Raw genomic sequence first — 20233 nt, forward strand, 5'->3', positions numbered from 1 at the left:
GGCAAGGCATCAGGGACCGCGGTTCAATCCCCCAGCACCACATGCCAGCCAGCCCCGCCCCCTGGTGGGCTGAGCTGGCCACACACACACACACACCACTCTCTCTCTCTCTAATAAATAAAAATAAAAAAAAAGAAGTTCAGAACACTTTGGACATACTGAGGTAAAGAGCCCCAAAAGCAAAATAAAATAAACGGAGCAGATAGAAAACCGTTATGACATAGACATTCAAGAAAATGAAAAAATATTTTAAAATAGTAATCTTATATTGCAAGAGATGCACAAATCGTTAACATTTATAAGAGATCCTACAGATATTAATGTTAAAAATATCATAAACTATTTGTCCAGTGCAGTTTAAAATTTAAATGAAGTATATTAGCATTTGCAATACATCAGAATGGAAGAAGTTTCATGAAATGAATCATTCTGTAATTATTAAAGAAATTTAATTTATGATTTTAAGTACTTCAACAAAAGAGAATTTGAGGGCTTAGTGAATCCACAGTCATATAAAATCTTTGAAAAACGAGAGGACCGTGCTGGTGTGCCCGCAGTGGTGGCCCATGCCAGGCGCCAGCCCAGACTCCCCCTCCATCTCCACGGGTTATAGGGTGCCCCAGGCGGCCGCGCACCACCCCTCTCCCTGGAGGGCTCCGTGGACTAAGCCTCTCCACTCTTTATTTATTCTTAATTTTCCCCCCAAAAGCATCCATACTGAGTCAGCATTTTCTTAAACCAATAGTGTATTAAAATGTTTTGATCTTAGCCCACATCAGGGGCTTTATCAAAAAGAACAATAATAAATCCTTAGGTGGTACTGAGAAAAAGAAAAATCTCCGAAACACTTTCAAAGCCTTTCACACAACACAGTAAAGGAATAATCAGTCACTAATGCAACGTGACCTTAACAGCAGGCTGACAAATGCGTTCATTAAGAGGACATTTGTGTTTCATTGACTTTAAATAGAGAAAAAGGCTAAATGAATGAATCAGATGGATATGACAAAACATACCTTTATCAGCACAGTTCTTTCCTTTCCTTTCCTTTTTTCTTCTTTTCCTTTTTCTTTTTCTTTTTTTCTTTTTTTTCTTTTTTTTGTATTTTAGTACAGGGTCTACAGGGCCTACAGGATCTCACTATGCAGATTGGACTCATAATGACCCACCTGTGTTCAGCCTCCCAAGAGCTGGGATTATAGGTGTGTGCCACTAGTCCCAGTCTCAGTCACTGTCTCAGTGCACCCTGGGGCACATCATGCAGGGGACTGAATCCTGGCAAGTGCTTTTGCCTAAGCAGGCACTTTAATCTGCCGAGCTATTTGGCGGGGCCTTTATAAACACAGAATTAGAAAAATTAAATGATATCATAGTCCCCAAAATACTCTAAAACTAATGAAATTCAGCATGTATTCACGATAGAGTTTTATAAGTTTGGAATGTAATAAAGCATCTTATTCTAAATAAGGATAATAAAATATATACAGAAATATATATTATATATATGAACACTGCTGAAAAATAGATCAGTCACAATATGAAAGTCCCAAAATAACTAAAAGATTATCATATCTAGACATTAGCAAAATAGAAAACAAATGTACAATGTTTATTTGTTATCACTAATGATTAATCACCTATTTTAGATTTACTTAATGTGAAGCAAAAGAAAAGCATAATGTTAGGTTTAAAACGTCTCTTTATTGATAACCTGAATATGGCTAGAAAATAGAAACTAAATTTCAAATAAATCATTATAATTAATATGTAAATTTATTATCAGTATGAAAATTAATATTCAAAATAAACTACATAGTTAAGCATGAAACGGTGGGTAAAAAAATTTAAATGGGTTAGAGTATGAACTACAAGAAGTACAAGCTAGCAGAAAAATGAGAAGCTCAGCAACACAGGGCCTGTCGGGCAAGTGCAAGGTCCTGATTTCAATCCCTGATAACAGAAAAAAAAACAAAAAAACAGGAAAGTGGGAAAGTGGCCAATGTCATTAGTGAGGCTATTCATAAAAAATATTTGGACCATTCAGCTTCTATCCACTTCCCTTCTTCAACTTCTATTTGCCTTCAACTAACCTATTCCTTGCAGAAGTTACATGTGAAACGTAACACCTTCCTCTGTGTACCTTTCAAAGTGGCTACAATTAAAGGACGAAATACACCAAATTTTGATGAGAGATTATAGGAACATAAAAGCTCTTGCCCAGATGGTCGGAATCTGGTACGTTACCTGCAGTGTGACCACAAAACTACCATGCGCTCAACTGCATCAGGAACCCAGGCCTTTGCGCTTGCCCGGCAAGCGCTTATTCTACTGAGCCATCTCCCCTGCTCAAGAACATCCACAATAATTTTCATAGCAGCTTCATTTTGAGTATTCTCCTCCACATACCCATATTTAAAATATTAACAAACTGTGTATTCTCAAATGTATGTTTATGCATGAACTTGGCCCTAAATTGTGATAGTAAAATTATTAAATGGCAGTTACACAGAACTTGGATGGATCTCATGGAGCATAATATTAATTGAGAGAAAACAAAATAATCTCTATGTCTAAGCTAATTCAAATGGACTATAATAATCTTAAATCTGTTCTTATTTGAAATTACTAAAAGTGACAGAGTAGAGCAAGGCCACCATTACTAAAATTATCAGGATAATGGCAATAAAATTGGCAGGACAATGGGACTGGTGTGGTGGCAGCTGGTCCCAGGTGTCATGCAGTGAGAGATTGAGAAGCCTCTAAGGGGCGAGCCTCGTGGGAGGGAACTGGGTCACAGAGGCAGCACCTTAGTGGTGATGTGTGGCAGCCGTGCAGGAGAGGGTTCGATCTCTAGACAATGGACCATCTATCTCAAAAACATGTTCAGCCTCCAGGTTTGGAGCTTCCAAGCCTCCAAAACTATGTACTCCACTCCTTCAGCCTTTTTCTTTCTATCTAAGCCAGCCTTGAGGATTTTTAAACTAACAACAGAAAATGAATGAAGATATCCTGCCAAATTTTTAAAATAGCATTTGATATATATAATCAGTAGCTTTTTTAGAACAACATCTTTCCAAAATAGCATAGGCTTCTGCAAGATTAATAGCAAGAGAACATGCTGACAAATTGAGTTAGGTCACCCTGCACGCTGAGGCCACTGCAATGAGATGGAAGTGTAATTATTCTAAAACAGAGAACATTAATTATTATTTCTCAATTAAATCAGAGTTTTCCATTTAACTCAATTTCATGAAATTGGATTCTTTCTGTATGATTCATTTATAGTGACAGAAACCAAGCTTTCAGAGTGTACCTAATAACAGATCAGAAAGGTGTAAGACTCTTAAGACTGACATTCAAATTTGTTGTCTCTTCTACTTGGGGTGACGATTTAACTAAAATATTCACAAGGGTAGACTGTTATATTTAATAAATAGCATCATTTGGATATGCTTTTGGAATTTTGAGCTGAATTTACCTCTGAGAATGAGCTCAGGGTATAACTAATAAAAATGGAATGATCAGTTCATCTTAAGATGTTTCCTCGGTCTTGCTCTCTGGGCCAAAAGCCACCTTTCCCTTTATCACTTCTATTTTCATTCCCATGCCAAGCAAGGGAAAGGGCTCTTCTCAATCGTGCAGAAATGTCAAAAGGCATTTTTCATTTTTCATCATTGCCAAGACACATAAAATAATTGCATAGCTGAAGAGACAGAAAGCATCTGAGTAAGTTTTTCCTATGCGTGGCAGAGAAAATAATAATTCTAAAGATGCTTGGATAGCTTAATCTTAAAAACATATAGAATGGGGAATAATCAAAGGGATAGTATAGAAATAAGTTGAATTAAAAACAAATAGCTTCCTATTCACATGAAGTAACAGGAAGACTTTCAAACATTTATCATTTTAAAAGCATTATCATTGAAGCTTAGCAATTTTAAATTAAATATATAGAGACTGCAAGACAGCTCAGCAATCTAAAGTGCCTGCTTAGGCAAGCATGCAGGGTCCACGGTTCGATCCCCAGCACCACATGCCAAGCCAGCCCCGCACCCAGGTTGGGCTGAGCCTGCCACAAAAAATAACTAATTAATTAATTAATCAATTAAGTGTGTAGCAGCCTAAAGACACATGAAACCTCTACTGCACAATGGTTATTTGATTTTTAATATTTTGAGATTTACTTCATTATTTGTTTCCTTTGAATAGTTTTTTAACTGTATGATATCAGTAAAATTAAGTCTAAATTGAAGTCTATAACCTTTCCCACAGAAATTTCAGGGACCCCATCAAAAGGATACTTCTTTGCAATCTGTTTATGTCCTTTGGTGAAGTATTTATTCAGATATTGTACGCGTTTTTAATCAGGATATGTCTTTTTTGCCTTCGCTGTTAAGTTGTAAGAATTCTTCATGGTTTTGGACAAAAGTCTATGATCAGCTACATCTCCTGTAAATGTTTTCACCTAGGCAGATATTTCTATTCTCATAATCTAATAGTGTCTCTCACAGGAGAGTTTATATGCTCAACTGTGTCTGGATTAATCAATTTTCTTTTCATATCTGTTATAGTTTGTGTCTAGTTGTGCCCAGAAAGCCTCGTATAAGTTATGGGGCAGATGCAGATAGCCGAGGGCGTGGCTTGAGGGGCGGGGCCAGACGACCTGGGCGGGGCCCGGCGGGGCGGGGCCAGATGACCTGGGCGGGGCCCGGCGGGGCGGGGCCAGACGACCTGGGCGGGGCCCAGTGGGGCAGGGCCAGAGAGGCGTGAACCCTTAAACTGACTGGCCTGCGATTTCTTAGAGATATGAGGAGGGTCATCCTGGACATGCAGCGCCCCAGCCTCTCCTTCACTGTCTTGAAAACTCCAGTCACTGTGAGCTAAATAAACCTTTCCTTCCCTCTTTTTGAGTGTCAGGTGTTTGTCCCAGCAATGAGAGAAGAGTAACTAATATAATGTCTAAGTGTCAGCACCATACCCAAATTCATTTAGGGTATCTTTTTGTTATCTTCTAAGAGTTCTATTTCACATTTTACTTTGAATCAACAATCCACTTTGATTTGTTTTTGCAAAGGGTACAATAAATATCTTTTGCTTGTTTTTTGTTTAATTGTTGACATTGTTTTTCCACAGTCAATTATTAAAACACCATTTACTGTCTCTTGTAGATCCTTTTTCAAAGATCACGCATTTAATTTATGTAAGTACATTTCTGGGCTTTGCGTTGTTTTCATTCATCTATGTGTCTCTTTTTTGAGTGATAACACATTGCCCTGGTCATGTCTACTAGTGAAACATGAAGTACTATTCTCAAATCTTCCACCTTCCCTCCATTTTTTTATTATTCTGGATCACTGTCTTGTCCACAAAACTTTTACAATTATTTGTCATTATCTACAACGTATCTTGTTAGAATTTTAATTGGTATCCACAATGTTATATAATGACTATAATCGTGTATTAACTTTTAGTGTTGGAGGTCCAAAGGAACAGGGAAGTGATTTTAAGATGTTTTATAAAATTAAATCGGTATAACATTTAGAAAATGCTTATCATAAAAGCAGAAAAGATGCAAATGGGAACAATGGTGAGACAAAGGTGAATTTGTGTGTGTGTGTGTGTGTGTGTGTGTGTGTGTGAATGTAAGTGGGGAATGAACCCAGTGCTTCATCTGAAGTTGCTTTTATTTCTCTTTTATTTTTTCTTTTTATTTTGAGATAGGGCCTCACATTTCCTTCTCCAAATTGCCTAGGCTGGCTTGAATTTATAATCTTCCTGCCTCAGCCTCCCAGACTGCTGAGATTACAAGCACGTACTTCCACACCATGCTGCTGCTGCAAAGATGAATTCTTGAAGCAAAATATTATAACTCATTAAATCCTTTGGTTTTATTACAACGCGTGCATGAGCTTGTCTGCAGCCTCTTCTCAGCCAGTGTGAAGGCAGAGAGCATGCTCCTCCCTCTGCCCATGTGGCCTCTGGTCACCTGAAACTGCTAGAAGTGCACTGTCTGAGGCTCTCTCCAGGTCCTTGAGAATCAGAAAGAAATCTTAGGGGAACATCGCCCTCAGTATTTTTATAAATTCTCCAGATAATGTTTATGGCCTGTCTATGCTAACATTTATCCCTGTGTCAGGGTTAAGAAAGCATAATTATGTTATAATCCCACTAGCTGCTAAAGCCTGCTATTAATAAGAGCAGAGTTTGTCACTTAGGACAAAAAAACCATAATCAGAGTTTTCTTTGCCTTGAACAAACATGATAAATGATGCGTTCTTGGTAACCATGGCATCTCTAAAGGGAGCGATGGTGGTGGAAAAATTTTATCCTCAGGACAAGGAATTAAATAGTCAAAATTTTGCAAAGCAAAATAAAAACATTTTAGAGAGTGGTACAGTGTCACTAAGGCAGTCAGGCTCCCAGCAAGAATAAAGACTGGACAATGAGTCCTTCGAGGCCAAGGTCCCTCCCCATTCTCCATAGTATGGTCCTTGGCTTGGAGTGAAAATGGAGAATCCCAGAAGGTAAAAGCGGTAAGTGGGACACATCACATCTCAGACCCTTCCAAGAAAAATCAAGTGGGATCTGATGTAGGAAACAAATGCACAACAGCCCATGCCTCGGAATAATTACAACCCAGTTTAATTGCATTCAGTCCACGTTGGGTACGATCAGGTACCTATGATTCATTTTGACAGATACAAGCAGAAACTCTTAGCAGAATCTAACACCGTTCCAATTCTCACATTACATCTGAATATTTATATGCAAAATGCACTTGTACTCAGTATTGCTCACCTAGATAAGGAGATAAGAACACAATTCAAAGAAACATGAGATAAAATTGAGAAGAGAGAAAACAAGATAGCTATACAGATGGTTCAGATGTTAAAAGAATCAAATTCAGACTTTAAAAGTACTATGCTTCTTTGTTTAATTTTTGCTATTGGCCAGCATTGAAATGCTGGATGGCTAGCCGAAACAATATGGCTGATAAGGAGAAATTATGAAGTAATAAAATAGATGTGGAGAAATTAGAATAGAAAAAAACAAGGAAACTATGTACTCAGGGTGTAGATTTTCCAAAACAGTTTGCAGAGAGGAATATCAAAGTGAGCCTAGGAATCACTAAATAAAAAACTCCACCTCTGTCCTTTGGTTCTGTATCCAGAATGTTTGGCCTAAGTTTAAATCGCACATGTAAAATCAGCTGCCTGCAGCAGATGTTTCTCCAGGTCACAGCTAGCTGCAGTGTGTGTAGACCGTGAGAGGATAGCAAGGTCAGAATTATTTGCTAACGGGCCTCGTGTGGAGGTCCCTGACCCCACTGCAATCCTCATCCAGCAAAATGCCAGAATTAGTCTTCAATTTCACTGTCAAAAGAGAGCAGGTGTGCATCCCTCAAAGTACAATCATCTTTGTGCTTCGCCTGGACTCTTACTCTTCCAGACAATGGTGTCAACAGCGTGAATCCAAATGTCTGTCTTTGCTATTATTTGTAGGAGATTCCCAGTGAAACTCTGGCTGTCCTGACGATACAGTGTGACCAATACAATCACTAATGATGTGGCTGGTGCCCTCTTTGTGTTTCCTGCAGAGCTCTCTCAGCTGGGAGCCCTCAGTGCAGCCCTTGAGTTGAGTTAAAAATCTGCTCACCTACTTTCTAAAATGAACACAGATTTTCTTTTGTCCTCACGCTTATCCCCATTCAGTGGCCGCCACTTCTGGTTATTGACTCCATTCTGTTCAAGTAGTAGGCCAGACAGTGGCTGGGCACATCCTTGGGTGGTATTCACCATCCAGGCTTCTCCTCCCTCTGGGTGACTGTGGGCCCATTCTCATTTTCTGTCACAGTAATCAAGTTTACGCCTTTAGTCCCTTCCAGGCAATTTCCTCTGCTCTCTGGTCCATTGTTATGGTCATCCAGCCAAGACATGATAGATACGCCATCGGTTAATCTTGTTCCGGAGGGGCTTTCGCAAGACTTATGCTGTGCTAGCATTTAGGTAACAGAAAAGTTAATAAAATAAATTTCCCACAGAGCGTTCAAAGAAAAAGAAGTTATAAAATGAGCTAAATATATCCCAACTGTGGTGGTATACACAGAAAGACATAATCTGCACCGTTTGTAGAAGGGTACATGGTTGACTGTGAGTTTACAAATGAACCTGTTGTCATTTTTCTATGAGATACAGAAAACTACCTCCTTTCTCTCCTGCCAGATGCATCCCTGTGAACCACTGCTGAGCCAGCAATTGCTGCTAGCAGCACAGAGCCCCTCATACGGGGACCATGGCAGTTACCCAGATTTGTCACCATGATGGGCCGGCTATACAGGCTTCTTATAAAACATTGAAATTAAGCAGTTTGAGATGGTGCCAGGGCAGTTTGGAGAACAGAGTCAGGGAGGCAAAAAGGACGTCAGTGTCAGGATGATAAGGCAGGTAGACTTGGCAGGGGAGCCTACTATGCTAATGGGAAATAAAAAGAACATATTCTGGCAAGGCATCTCAGTGTTTTCTAAAATATATTACTTCTCCTTACTTGATTGTTTTTCTTGACACTTAAAATATTCCAGGTCATTTTGATTTATGGTTAAATGTAAAATCCAAGGTTATACATACTGATATTTGCCAAGAAAAATATCAGCTATAATAACATTGGTGGTTTCCATACATAGGAGTGACATTCTCAGACAATGGCAATCTGAATAATAACAACAAAAAGTGAAGTATTCCATTCAAACCTCTTTCATAAATACTTGGGTTATAGCAGAGAACCAAATGGAAGAAATATAATCAAAAATCCACTTTGGCAGATTGCAAACAAAAAAATAAAAAAAACAAAATAGTGTTATATTACCAAGAAGTCTTTTAAGGAAAGAAAAGTAGGCAAATCAAAGAAGAGATAGAATTATTAGAAAGAGCAAAATTTAAGTTGAGATTGAAATAAAGTCTTGAGGCTCAGTCAGTGGTCCCTTTCAAGGAGCACAGCTATAAGTAGCCAAGCCCAGAAGCCAGAATGAAGCCAGGCCCATCTGAACAAGCTCAAGTTCAGTAGGACTAGACCTGGTGATCTGAGATGCACTAAGACCCAATGGGGCCCCGGAGGAGACCCAGACTTACAGCGAGGTCTCTTTTGGCATGGAGGTGGCAAGGGGTAACTTGAGTGAAGTAATCTTTCTAGAAGACTCAAGGTATTCTAGTTCCCCAGAATCCAGGGGAGCTAATTTAAAAAATCTTAATCTATGATCTACTTTGTTACATAGCTATAATGTATGCTCATATGATCTAAAGTACAAACACATTACCAAAAAATGTGTGTCAACTTCTAAATTTCACTAGCTGTTATTAGTATTGCTAATTGTACTACAGTTAATTAGATACAATATCTGCCTTAATTACTTGTTCTGCCTTGGGTAATAACATCAGGAGGCGCTTGAGTAATAATGTCACCAACGTCCTATACCAAAGGACAGAGGACAGTGCAAAACAGAAACCAATATCTCACTCACAATCAATAGACAAGGAAAAATCTTGGGATAGACATAAAGCAAGAATCTCTCACAGAGAAAAGAGACCTAAAGAACAGACGCTTTATAGAGAGGTTATGATTACACTGGTACAGCTACCTACTATCAAACTTTTTCACAAAAACGTCACGGAAATCAAAATAAAGAGTTCTCTCTGAAATAGAAAAAGACAAGAAAAGGAGAAGAATGCAATCTCAGGCCCTAAGCCCACCCAAAACAAACCCAGGACACATCAGTGTGCAAGAAATTGGAAGTCACACACCTGAAGTCTCTGAAATGATAGCAACTGAGGTAAAGAAACAACTGCAGAAGGTATACAACATCAGAGCAGAAATAGTCTCACAGGTAAAATAAGCAATGATAACTATAATGAATGACTTACTAAGCATTTCTGAAGAAGATACTGATCAAAAAAATAGAAAAATGAGGGGAACCTTGAAAGAGCAATATAGGAAAGAAACAGCATACATGAAACAGATTCAAAAAGATATTCAAGAAATTAAAAACTCTAATAAAGGTTGGCCACCACATTGGATCACATTGGAATAAAAATGAAGATAGACTTTCAGACCTTGAAGACAGAATTGGAGCTAGTGACAAGGAAAGGAAAAATCTCTTAAAAACAACAAAGTTCCAAGGAGCAATAATTCAACAGCTGCAAGATGATGCAAAGGTGAACAACATAAGACTAATAGGCATCAACAAGAAAGGAGGAGGCAACACCAAAGACAAAAAGAATATGGTCAGAAGTAATAGCAGAAAACTTCCCAAATATGGGTAAACAACCTGACATTAACATAACAGAGGCATATAGAACTCCACATAATAAAAATCCAATTAAAGCTGCACCTAGACATATAATAAAGAAGAAGTTCAGCACAAGAATAACATAGTAAAAATCACGAGAAAAAGATCACATGTAAATGAAAACCTATCAGAATAGCAGCACATTTCTTCCTTCCTTCCTTCCTTGCTTCCTGTCTGTCTGTCTGTCTGTCTGTCTGTCTGTCTGTCTTTATGTCTTTCTGTCTTTCTATGTATTTAGTACAGGGTCTATAGGGTCTCACTTTACAGATCGGACTCATAGTGATTCTCCTGTTTTCAGGCTCCCAAGCACTGGGATTATAGGCATATGCCACCACACCCAGTCTCAATTGCTGTCTCAGTGCACCCTGGGATGGAGCTGACGTGGCATACCAGGGATTGAACCCCAGTCCCTTAGTCTCCCTAAACAGGTGCTTTAATCTGCTGAGATATTTAGCCAGCCCAAATAGGAGATTTCCTATCCCAAACTAATGAGTCAAAAAAAAGCATGGAGCAAAGTATTTAATGTCCCACAAGAAAACAAATTCCAACCCAGACTGACATACCCTGCAAAACTCTTTTTCAAGTTTAATGCAGAAGTGCAATACTTCCATGACAAAGAAGAACTAAAGAAGTTCATGCTGACTAAATCCAACCTCCACAGAATGCTAAAAGATATTCTAGAAATGGATCAAAATGACCAAAATGTCAAGAACAACAGAAATAACCCACCAAACAGGGCAACAAGTTAAACACAGAATAAACATAGAGAATAAACAACAAGAAAATAATAGGACAAACATAAGTCAATACATATCAATATTAGCCAAAACTATAAACAGACTCCATTCACCAATGAAAAGAAATAGACCGACAGAGTGAATTAGGAAACAAAATCCAACAATATACTGCATACAAGAAACACATTTAACCCATAAATAAATTCACAGGCTGAAAGTCCAAGCATGGAAAACAATACTATGTACTCTAGGAGCCCAAAAAGAGCAGGGGCAGCTATTCTGCTCACAGACAATCCAAACTCCAAATCAAGCATGACCAAACAAGATTTTAAAAAGTTCACTCTATATACTGATTAGTGGGAAAATCCAGAGGAAGGGATATCAGTCATAAATATTTATGCACCAAACATGGAGACACCCAACTATATAAGACGGATTTTTTTTGTTTGTTTGCCTAGATTAAAATACAAAGAATTCATGTATCAAAAAGCTGGTTCTCTGAAAGATTAAATAAAATCATTAGAACCCTAGCCAACCTCATCTAAAAGAGGAAAAAGAAAAACAGCTGAAATCCAGTCATTCATAAAAGGAATGAACAACTGAAGTTACTATAGGTCCCGTGGAAATGCAAAAGATCATAAATGGCTACTTTGAAAATTTTTATTCTCACCAAATCAAAGACACAGAGGAAATGTACAGATTCCTAGATAGGAGTTTGTAAAGAAGAATTACCAAAACTGAATAGAGACTATATAAAAACACCTAATAACCAAATATCAGGCAATAAAATTTAAAATGCAATCAAAAACCTTCCAACAGATTTTCAGGTTCTGAATGGATTTACAGTTGAATTCTCTAAGAAATTTAGGGAATATTTAATCCCAATATTTTTTTAAACTCTTCAAAAAAATTGAAAAAGCACTGAGTCTCAAAATCATTCCTGGAGGCAGGTATTATACTGATGCCAGGAGAAAGAGCCAACCACAAAAGAGAAATACAGACCAATCTCTCTCATGAACAGAGACACAAAAATCATCAATAAATTACTAGCAAATAGAACACAGCAAATCATCAAGAACATTATACACCATGACCAGGTAGGTTTCATCCCAGTGAAGCAAGGATAGTTCAACATATGCAAATGTATAAATGTAATAAACTATATCAATAGAGCCAAAACCAAAAATGACATGGTCATCTTAATAGACACAGAAAAGACTTTTGACAAAGTCCAACACTCATTCATATTTAAAGCCCTACAGAAAATTGGAATAGATGGATTGTACTTCAATCTGACAAAAGCCATCTATGCCAAAGCAATGGTCAATATAATTCTAAATGGAAAAAAAAAACCTGAAAGCTTTACCCTCAAATCAGGGATAAAACAAGGATGTCCTCTATAACAGATCCTATTTGATGTAGTTCTAGAATCAACAGCTAGAGCCATTAGACAAGGGATAGAAATAAAAGGGATAAAAATAGGTGTAGAAGAAATTAAACTATCATTATTTGCAGATGGCATGACACTCTACTTGGAAGACCCATAGAACTCCACCAAGAAACCTCAAAACTTAGTAAAAAAATTCAGTAGCATAACAAGATGCAGATTCAACACTGAAAAATCAATAGCTTTACTCTCCACAGTTGACAAACTCACTGACAGAAATAAGAGAAAAAATTCCCTTAACAATAGCATCCAAAAAATTTAAATACTTCGGAATTAGTCTAACAAAGGAAGTAAAGATTTACACAATGAAAATTATACTCTCAAAAAAGAGATTGAAGAGGATTTAAGGAAATGTAAAAACATTCCCTGCTTCCGGATAAGAAGAACCAGCCTTGTGAAAAGGGCCAAACTCCCAAAATTGTTACATAGATTTAATGCAATCCCTATCAACGTACTTCACAGAGCTAAAGAAAATTTCCTAAAATTTATTTGTAACCAGAAAAGACCTAGTGTAGCAAAAGAAGTCCTGAGTAACAAAGCAAGGCAGGAGGCATTATAATAACAATAAGCTTGTCTTCTGGATGGTTAACAACCTAAGTTTGCAGACCAAAATTAGAGAAATAGGAGGGCTACAAGGAAAACAATCCCTAAATTGAGATTATACTATAAAGTTGCGATAACATCAGTATAGTATGACAAATAAACAGACTCAGGGATCAATGGATCAGAATGGAAGATGTAGACGCAACTATTCACACATTCAGCCAATTTATCTTTGACAAAGTGGACTCTTTAACAAGTGGAGCTGGAAAACCTGGCTCTCCACATGCAGAAAAGCAAAACTAGACCCACATTTATCACCATTCACTAAAGTCAAAATGGATTAAAGATCTAAACATTAAAACAAAAACACCAAATCTACTGGAAGAGAAAGTAGGGGGATGCCTTGAAGACATAGGAGTAGGCAGAGAGGTCAAGAACAAAAAAACAAACTGCATGGGAAATACCCCAAAGAATCAACACCCGGGATCTCACCTTATTGAGACAATTCTTCATGTCAAAAAAAGAAAAAGAAAAGGAAAAAAATCACCAGCAGAGTGAAAAGTCAACCCGCAGATTCAGAAAAAAAATCTTAAACAACAATCTCTCAAAGGTCTCCAATCTAGAATATATAAAGAACTAAAAAATTAAACTCCCAAAATTTAAGGTGCCAATCCAAAACTGGACATCTGATGTGAATACACACTTCTCTGAGTAAGAAACACAAGTGGTAAACAAATATATGAAAAAATGTTCCAAGCACTAGCCAGTTGAGAAATGCAAATTAAAGCAACACTGAGATACCATCTCAGCCCCGAAAGAATGGCTATCATAAGGAAATCAACTAATAACAAATGCTGGAAAGACTTTGGGGGGTGGGAGGAACCCCTCTCCACTGTTGGTGGGAATGGAGACTGGTACAACCACTATGGAAATCATTGCGGAAACTCCTCAAAAAACAAGGACTGCGAATTCCATTAAACTCAGCTATTCCCTTTCTGGGTATTTTCCGAAAAGAACTGAAAACATCATACCATAGTGATATACGTTCATCGATGTTTATAGCAGCACAATTTGTGATAGCCAAATCTTGGAGACCATCAAAAATGCCCATTACCTGAGGAATGGAGGAAAAGGATGTGGCATTTTTATACAATGGAGTATTACTCAGCTATAAAGAAAGACAAACTCAAGACCTTTATAGGTAAGTGGATACAACTATAGGGTATACTTATAAGTGAAATAAGTTAGAACCCCATGTATAAATATCATATTGTCTCCCTAGTGTAAGAACCTACATGAATAAATAAAATCTGAAAATTATTAATGATATGGTAAAATGGAAATAAACTCAAGATAATAAATAAACAATGAAGATGAGAGAAAGGAGAAAAGACAGGAAAAATAAAGGGGGAAAAACATGCAAGTATATATACAGGATGGGTAATATAATTTTACCAATAATTTTTATTATTTTCTGAAGATAGTAGTTAATGTTTGGAATTTTCTATTTGACTAACTCTGTATTGTCCTATCTATAGACTAAGGTACAACATTGAGTACAGCACTATGTAATGTAAAAATTGTGGTTGATACCCCTCGTCTTGGTCTTCTAAATGTGTGCCATTTTTAATGTCTTATTATTATATTCTCTTTGAAATAAATTTTAAAAAAGTTTTAAAAAGTCAAGAAAAAGGATTTGTTAAAAGCAAACATTAATATTCATTTATTTGTTCAATATTACACAGGTATATTTTAATATGAGCAGCATATTTGACAATAAATACAGTAATAGAACAATCATTGTTAACTTGCTATTCTTGTTTTCAAAATCTGTAACATATGTAATGCAGTATGTTATCCTGCTTTTGTCTTTGTTTCTGCTATTTGTTTTTGCTTCTGTTTTTACTCTTCAAAATAAAATAAAATATAAATTTGGGGAAAAATGTGAAAGAGATGGTCTTATCAGTGGGATGTCTGAAAAGACAACAATGGGTTCTTGGAATTGGGAGGTCATGATGGCCAGGAATAGGAGGGAATAGAGCAAAGGTGCTAGGTGGTCTGTGGCTCTGGATGTGTACAACCTTTAGCTCACTGCAAGAAATTTGGCTTTGGCTTTGAGTGAGGCAGTAGCTATTAAGAGGCATGAACAGAAAGGAGAGGGCAAGGTCCCAAACTTGCATTTTCAGAGCATCAGCATGCTGAACAGCTAAGGGGGAAACAAGAAAAGAAGCCAAGAGGCCCAGTGAGAATGCTCTCATAGGAAATCAGGTGGGGGATCCTGGGGCCTCGGGAGAAACCGCCCACAAGAGGAGGCCCAGGACATACCCCAAATCTGGTTATATTTGGAAACATCGTTTTGACATATAATGTGAGAGAAAAGGGGAGAAGGAAAGTGGCACAGGGTTTTCACTTGTTCAAGCATGATAGTGAAAGAGGCCATCAGAAGATGGAAAGAGACTTCAGCAAGTCGGCTTCAGAAGGAAAATCAGGAGCAGAATCTTAGATATTGTAAACAGATGATAAATTTAGAAAGTGGAAATTTCAATAAGTTTTACTTATTTAACGATGAATCGAGAGGGCTCGATTCATCTGTTTAAGGGAGTTGCTGGATCTTGTCATGTAGGGTCTTTCTACACAGGGTCTCCCTACATGGTTCAGACTCATAGTCATCCTCCTGCCTCAGCCTCCTCAGCGCTGAGATCACAGGTGTGTGCCATCACACGTGTGCAGGGATCAGCTCGGCGTGCAGCACCAGGGCTCACACTCGGGTCTTTGCACTTGTCAGGCAGACTCTGAGATCACTGCGCTATCTCTCCAGACTCTCAAGCAGGGGCTCGATTCATCTGTTTAAAGGCTTGGAACTGGGTGAACATATGTGGAGAGGGAATTCAATAAGAGCGTTGTGGAGTGACCGATGTATTGGGGTCTGCGGAGAAGAGGAGGAAACCCAAGTGCTTCTCACCTCATGGGAAGCCAGTGGAAAGAAGCTAATCAATGGCTTCTTATGCCAGGGGCACCTGGACCACATGAGACCCAACAAGCGGTTGGTAGAGTTAGCAAAATGGCATATATTTGTTACTCTGGTAAAGATTAAATGCCACTGAATACCATGAGGAAATTGTTACTAGACTTCTTTCGGGAGAAAAGATGCTAACCAGGGACAGTAACTACAACCACGCATGGGACTCAGCAGGGCGTCAGAGAGCACTGCACCACGTGGACAGCGCTGGGCACCAAGTACGTGCTTAGCCTCTGCACAGCCCAGAGCAGGGGAGTGTGAGGGGGTGCTCCGATTTGCTCTGCTCGCTCCAGTGTTCTTAGTGACCAAGAAATCCAGTCGTCTTTTCACACTGAAAATGAGCAGAGTAATGTCCAAAGTTTAAGAGAAAAGCTTAAAATTACTGAAAGCGAGGGAAGGCATGGACCAGGAAAAGACAAAGTGCTGGGCAGGCTGCTTGGGGAATTTGCTCGCGATCATGAATTGATCTCCCTTGAGAGAAAGGATCGTGTCTTTTGCTTTCCTTCAGCCACGGTTAGCTAAACAAGGACAGGCTCAGAGGGAAGGGAAGGTGGGATCTCTCTGAATCAGTTTTTTTCAGTGAGCTCAGGGCATATGCCAGAGCATGATAATGGCTCACAAAATTTAACCTCAGCATGTCATATATGAGAAATGAGGTATTAAAGGGGACGGACCAAAAGGTAAGGATTCCATCGCATTTTGGGTATTGTCAAGTATTATGTGCTAAGGCTGGTGCTTTGTTAAGTGTATTAATCAGCTTTCTACTCTGAACCAAAGAAAAAACTGAGGTAATCAGTGTAATGGAGATGCGTTTTGTTGCACACCACCAGTTCAGGTCCTTGCTCCTGAGATTGTGCCAAGGCAAAAGATCGTGGTTGTAGGATAATATGGAACCGGTTTCATGGTAGTCTGGAAGAAAAGAAAGATAAAAGAGGGGCCAGGGTATCAACATACCTCGTCACAAGTGCCCTTCAGGGACCTACTTTCTTCCTACCAGCTTTCATCACATAAATCCCCCCCAAAACTTCCCAGAAGCACCACAGCATGGTGACCAAACCACCAGCCCAGGGCCTTCTAGGGACACTCCAGCCCCAAGTGATGGGAGGTGCCACTGCAGAGCAGGACGTTGGCAGCTCAGGTGCAGTCGTGACTGTGCTTACCCGCAGTGTCAGTGAGTAGGGTATGGCCGCGGGCGTGCGCATCTGAAGGGCCATGAAGGTCAAGGTGATCACGCCGATTGCAATCAGATCCAGAAGTGAAAAAGCAGAACATGTGCATTTATTTTTTTTCCTATGTGAAAACTACAAACAGAATAATGCTAGAGATAGTAATGATAACCCAAGGACTAAACTATTTCTTGGTTAGGAGGATGCCTACAGGGGTCTGGGGCAGTGGATGGTGAAGGTCGATCAAATGTGTGTGCATGAGTGTGTGACTATGTGTGTGTGCCTGTGTGTTTGAGAGTGTATAATGGAGTGACAAAGAAAAGATGATGACAGAAATACCCTTCATGTCCAAGGTCATTGCAAGAAACACTTTGGGAATAAAATTAGCACTGAGAGGGCTGCAGGAGCCACAGAAGAGCCAGGATTCAATTAGTGCAGGAAGATGAGACAATGTAGGTTGCAGAATTAAAGAGAAGACAGGACTTGTGGATGTCTAGTAATATTTTTATAAATATTTTCAGCTGTGCATTATTTAGAATGAGAGTTGAGTGGGGTGGCAAAGACTTAAATATAAATAGAACAAAGAAATAAAAGCCATTCTTCTTCATAGTTGAATTCGCAATGTGTAATGAAACAAATTTATTCCTCCATATTTAATTATTTTCCTCATGCAGTTAAACTTTTCAGTAAATTAACTAATCTGTAAAGTCTAAATAAGTCAATGAATTCATCTATATTATCTAATTAAATTTTCTTGTGCATTGCCAAGTAAACTTCTCAAACCATTGGTCAAATTCAATTGTTAGTGGTGGGATTAAAAGGAATTAAAATTCAAAATAACAACTCCAGAAATGTCATAATCCCTGAACAAGTAAGATTTTGAAGTGCCATAGGGATTACTTGTTAAAAAAAAAAAAAATCTCAGAGCAGAGGAGATAGCTCAGTGGTATAAGTAACTGCCTGGCAAATGCAAGGTCTTGAGTTTGATCCCTGGTACCACAAAAAATAAATAAAATAAATTTTAAAAAATTAAATATTTCCTTTTCAAAATAGCAATTACAGATGGGAAATCACTGATTCATAAGTTAATGTCTTGGTTGCTTTTCACCTTTTGTGTGGACAAAGTATCTGGCATCCAAAATGAAGGAAGGAGAGGTTTATTTAGCTCACAGTTAGTGGAGGTTTCAGTCCATAATCAGCTGGCTCCAAGGCAGGGTAGCGCAGGAAGGGAGCAGCCATTCCTTGTCGGGGAAAACAGCAAACAGCAAAGGGAGCCACGGCAGCTGCGTCTCTCCTTTCCTTACACTGTAATAGGCAGGCTACCCTGGGGTAGGGGTGTATCCCTCACACCATCTTCTGCCCTCCTCTTGTCAGGATGACGATGTTTACAAAATAAGAATCCTGGCTCCCTGCAGTTGCTTCATTATACTTTTAAACTTCTCAAGTTGACCCAGCGTAACAGTGTGTATGGAGGAAGAACACTCAATGAGTTGCAGATGAAGCCAAAAGTCTTACATATCATAGCAGACATAATGATAAGATTTGTTTATTGTTGCAGATTTCAGTTTATAAATATTCATTATAGGAGCTTGTCTGATATATTTTTAATATAACTATGTTTTTAAATATATATTACTATAGCAGAGGCATAATTAAAATTTTTCCTCTCAATAATCTGTATAAATTGCCCAGTACATTCTAATATTATTACAGAGGATTCTATAGGGATCAATATTACAAATTTTAGTGCCTTAAGAAAACATATATTTGAAATTAATATGGAAGCAATAAAATCAGGGTATATTGCTTAGAGATCATTTTAATGTTATTGCTATGATGGGATTACATTTTATTTATCCTATATGATTTTAGAGAAGAACAAAAAGGCAATAAATTGTACATGTGAAATATTTCAGAATGCTGTGCTAAAAATAAGCACAGACTGGGAGGTATATTACTAAAACTTTGCCTCAGCAAGGTATTAGGCATAAGGTCCCCTTCAGGAAAAGTCCAATAACTAAAGCACCATTGTAAAAGCAAGCAATTTAATGCAATATAGCAATGTTATTTTGAAAAATCTCTCAATAATAGATTATTTTGTAATGAAATCATTAGCTTCCACTCCTATAGAACTTTAAACTTGAGATTCCAGTTAATGTCTTCCTTGTTTTGACTGTGCATAAATAAAACATTTTCCTTCATACCAGGTTGTCTTTAGCACAAGCTTTTATATAATCAAAATATTACATAAATTCCAATAGTTAAATAATTTAAAAGCTAAAAAAAAAACAGCTGCAAAAACCTTTTCTTAAATCATGCTTCCTTTTGGGGGACAGGATTAGAAAATCTTTCTTGTGGCTTTATCCTGCCCAATTAATCAATCAGTGGTCTAGACAAATATAATTTGCACATAAGCTGACAGTTCTACTTTTGCAGACATCTGATATGATTTTGTTGGTGAATGAAATCTATTTTACCACCCACTGTCCAAAATTCTTGGTGTACAACTGACACTTCAGGTTTCCCACTGACATGAACACCACACGAGTCATAAGATACTATGGAGTACCTCCTCCCTGGAGTAGAATTGTGCATTCTCAGAAGCTTGAAATGCCTCGAGAATAATACAGGATCTCAAGAGTAACTGTATTTCTTCCACATCCAGATACAGCGGTATTTTGAAAAGAATTTTCTGTGAAGATCTCCAGGAGCAATGTCCTTCAACTCAGCCTTCCTGTATTTCATAGATAATGTTCTGGGGGAAAAATATTCGTGGAACATCACTTCTTGCTGCCTCCCTCCATAAGCATAGAAGAATGTAGATGAAAAAAAGCAGTGATGTTAAACAGCCCCTTTGTATCCACTCTGATTTATAAAAAATTAGAAATTTTGATGCCATCTCAGGTGGCCACTCACTCACTGATTCCAAAAGCTATGTTAGTTTCCTGTTGTGTCTATAAAAACACATGTGGTTTAAACTGC

General features: G+C 38.1%; 1 protein-coding gene across 2 annotated transcripts in view; it reads right to left on the reverse strand.

The window, feature by feature from the left end:
- The window catches only part of Sntg1 (syntrophin gamma 1), a 336640-nt gene that overhangs the window by 104962 nt on the left and 211445 nt on the right, over positions 1–20233 (reverse strand). The window lies entirely within an intron of this gene.

The sequence above is a fragment of the Octodon degus genome, unplaced genomic scaffold (assembly GCF_000260255.1).
Source record: "Octodon degus isolate 3935 unplaced genomic scaffold, OctDeg1.0 scaffold00054, whole genome shotgun sequence".
Taxonomy (NCBI): Eukaryota; Metazoa; Chordata; class Mammalia; order Rodentia; family Octodontidae; genus Octodon; species Octodon degus.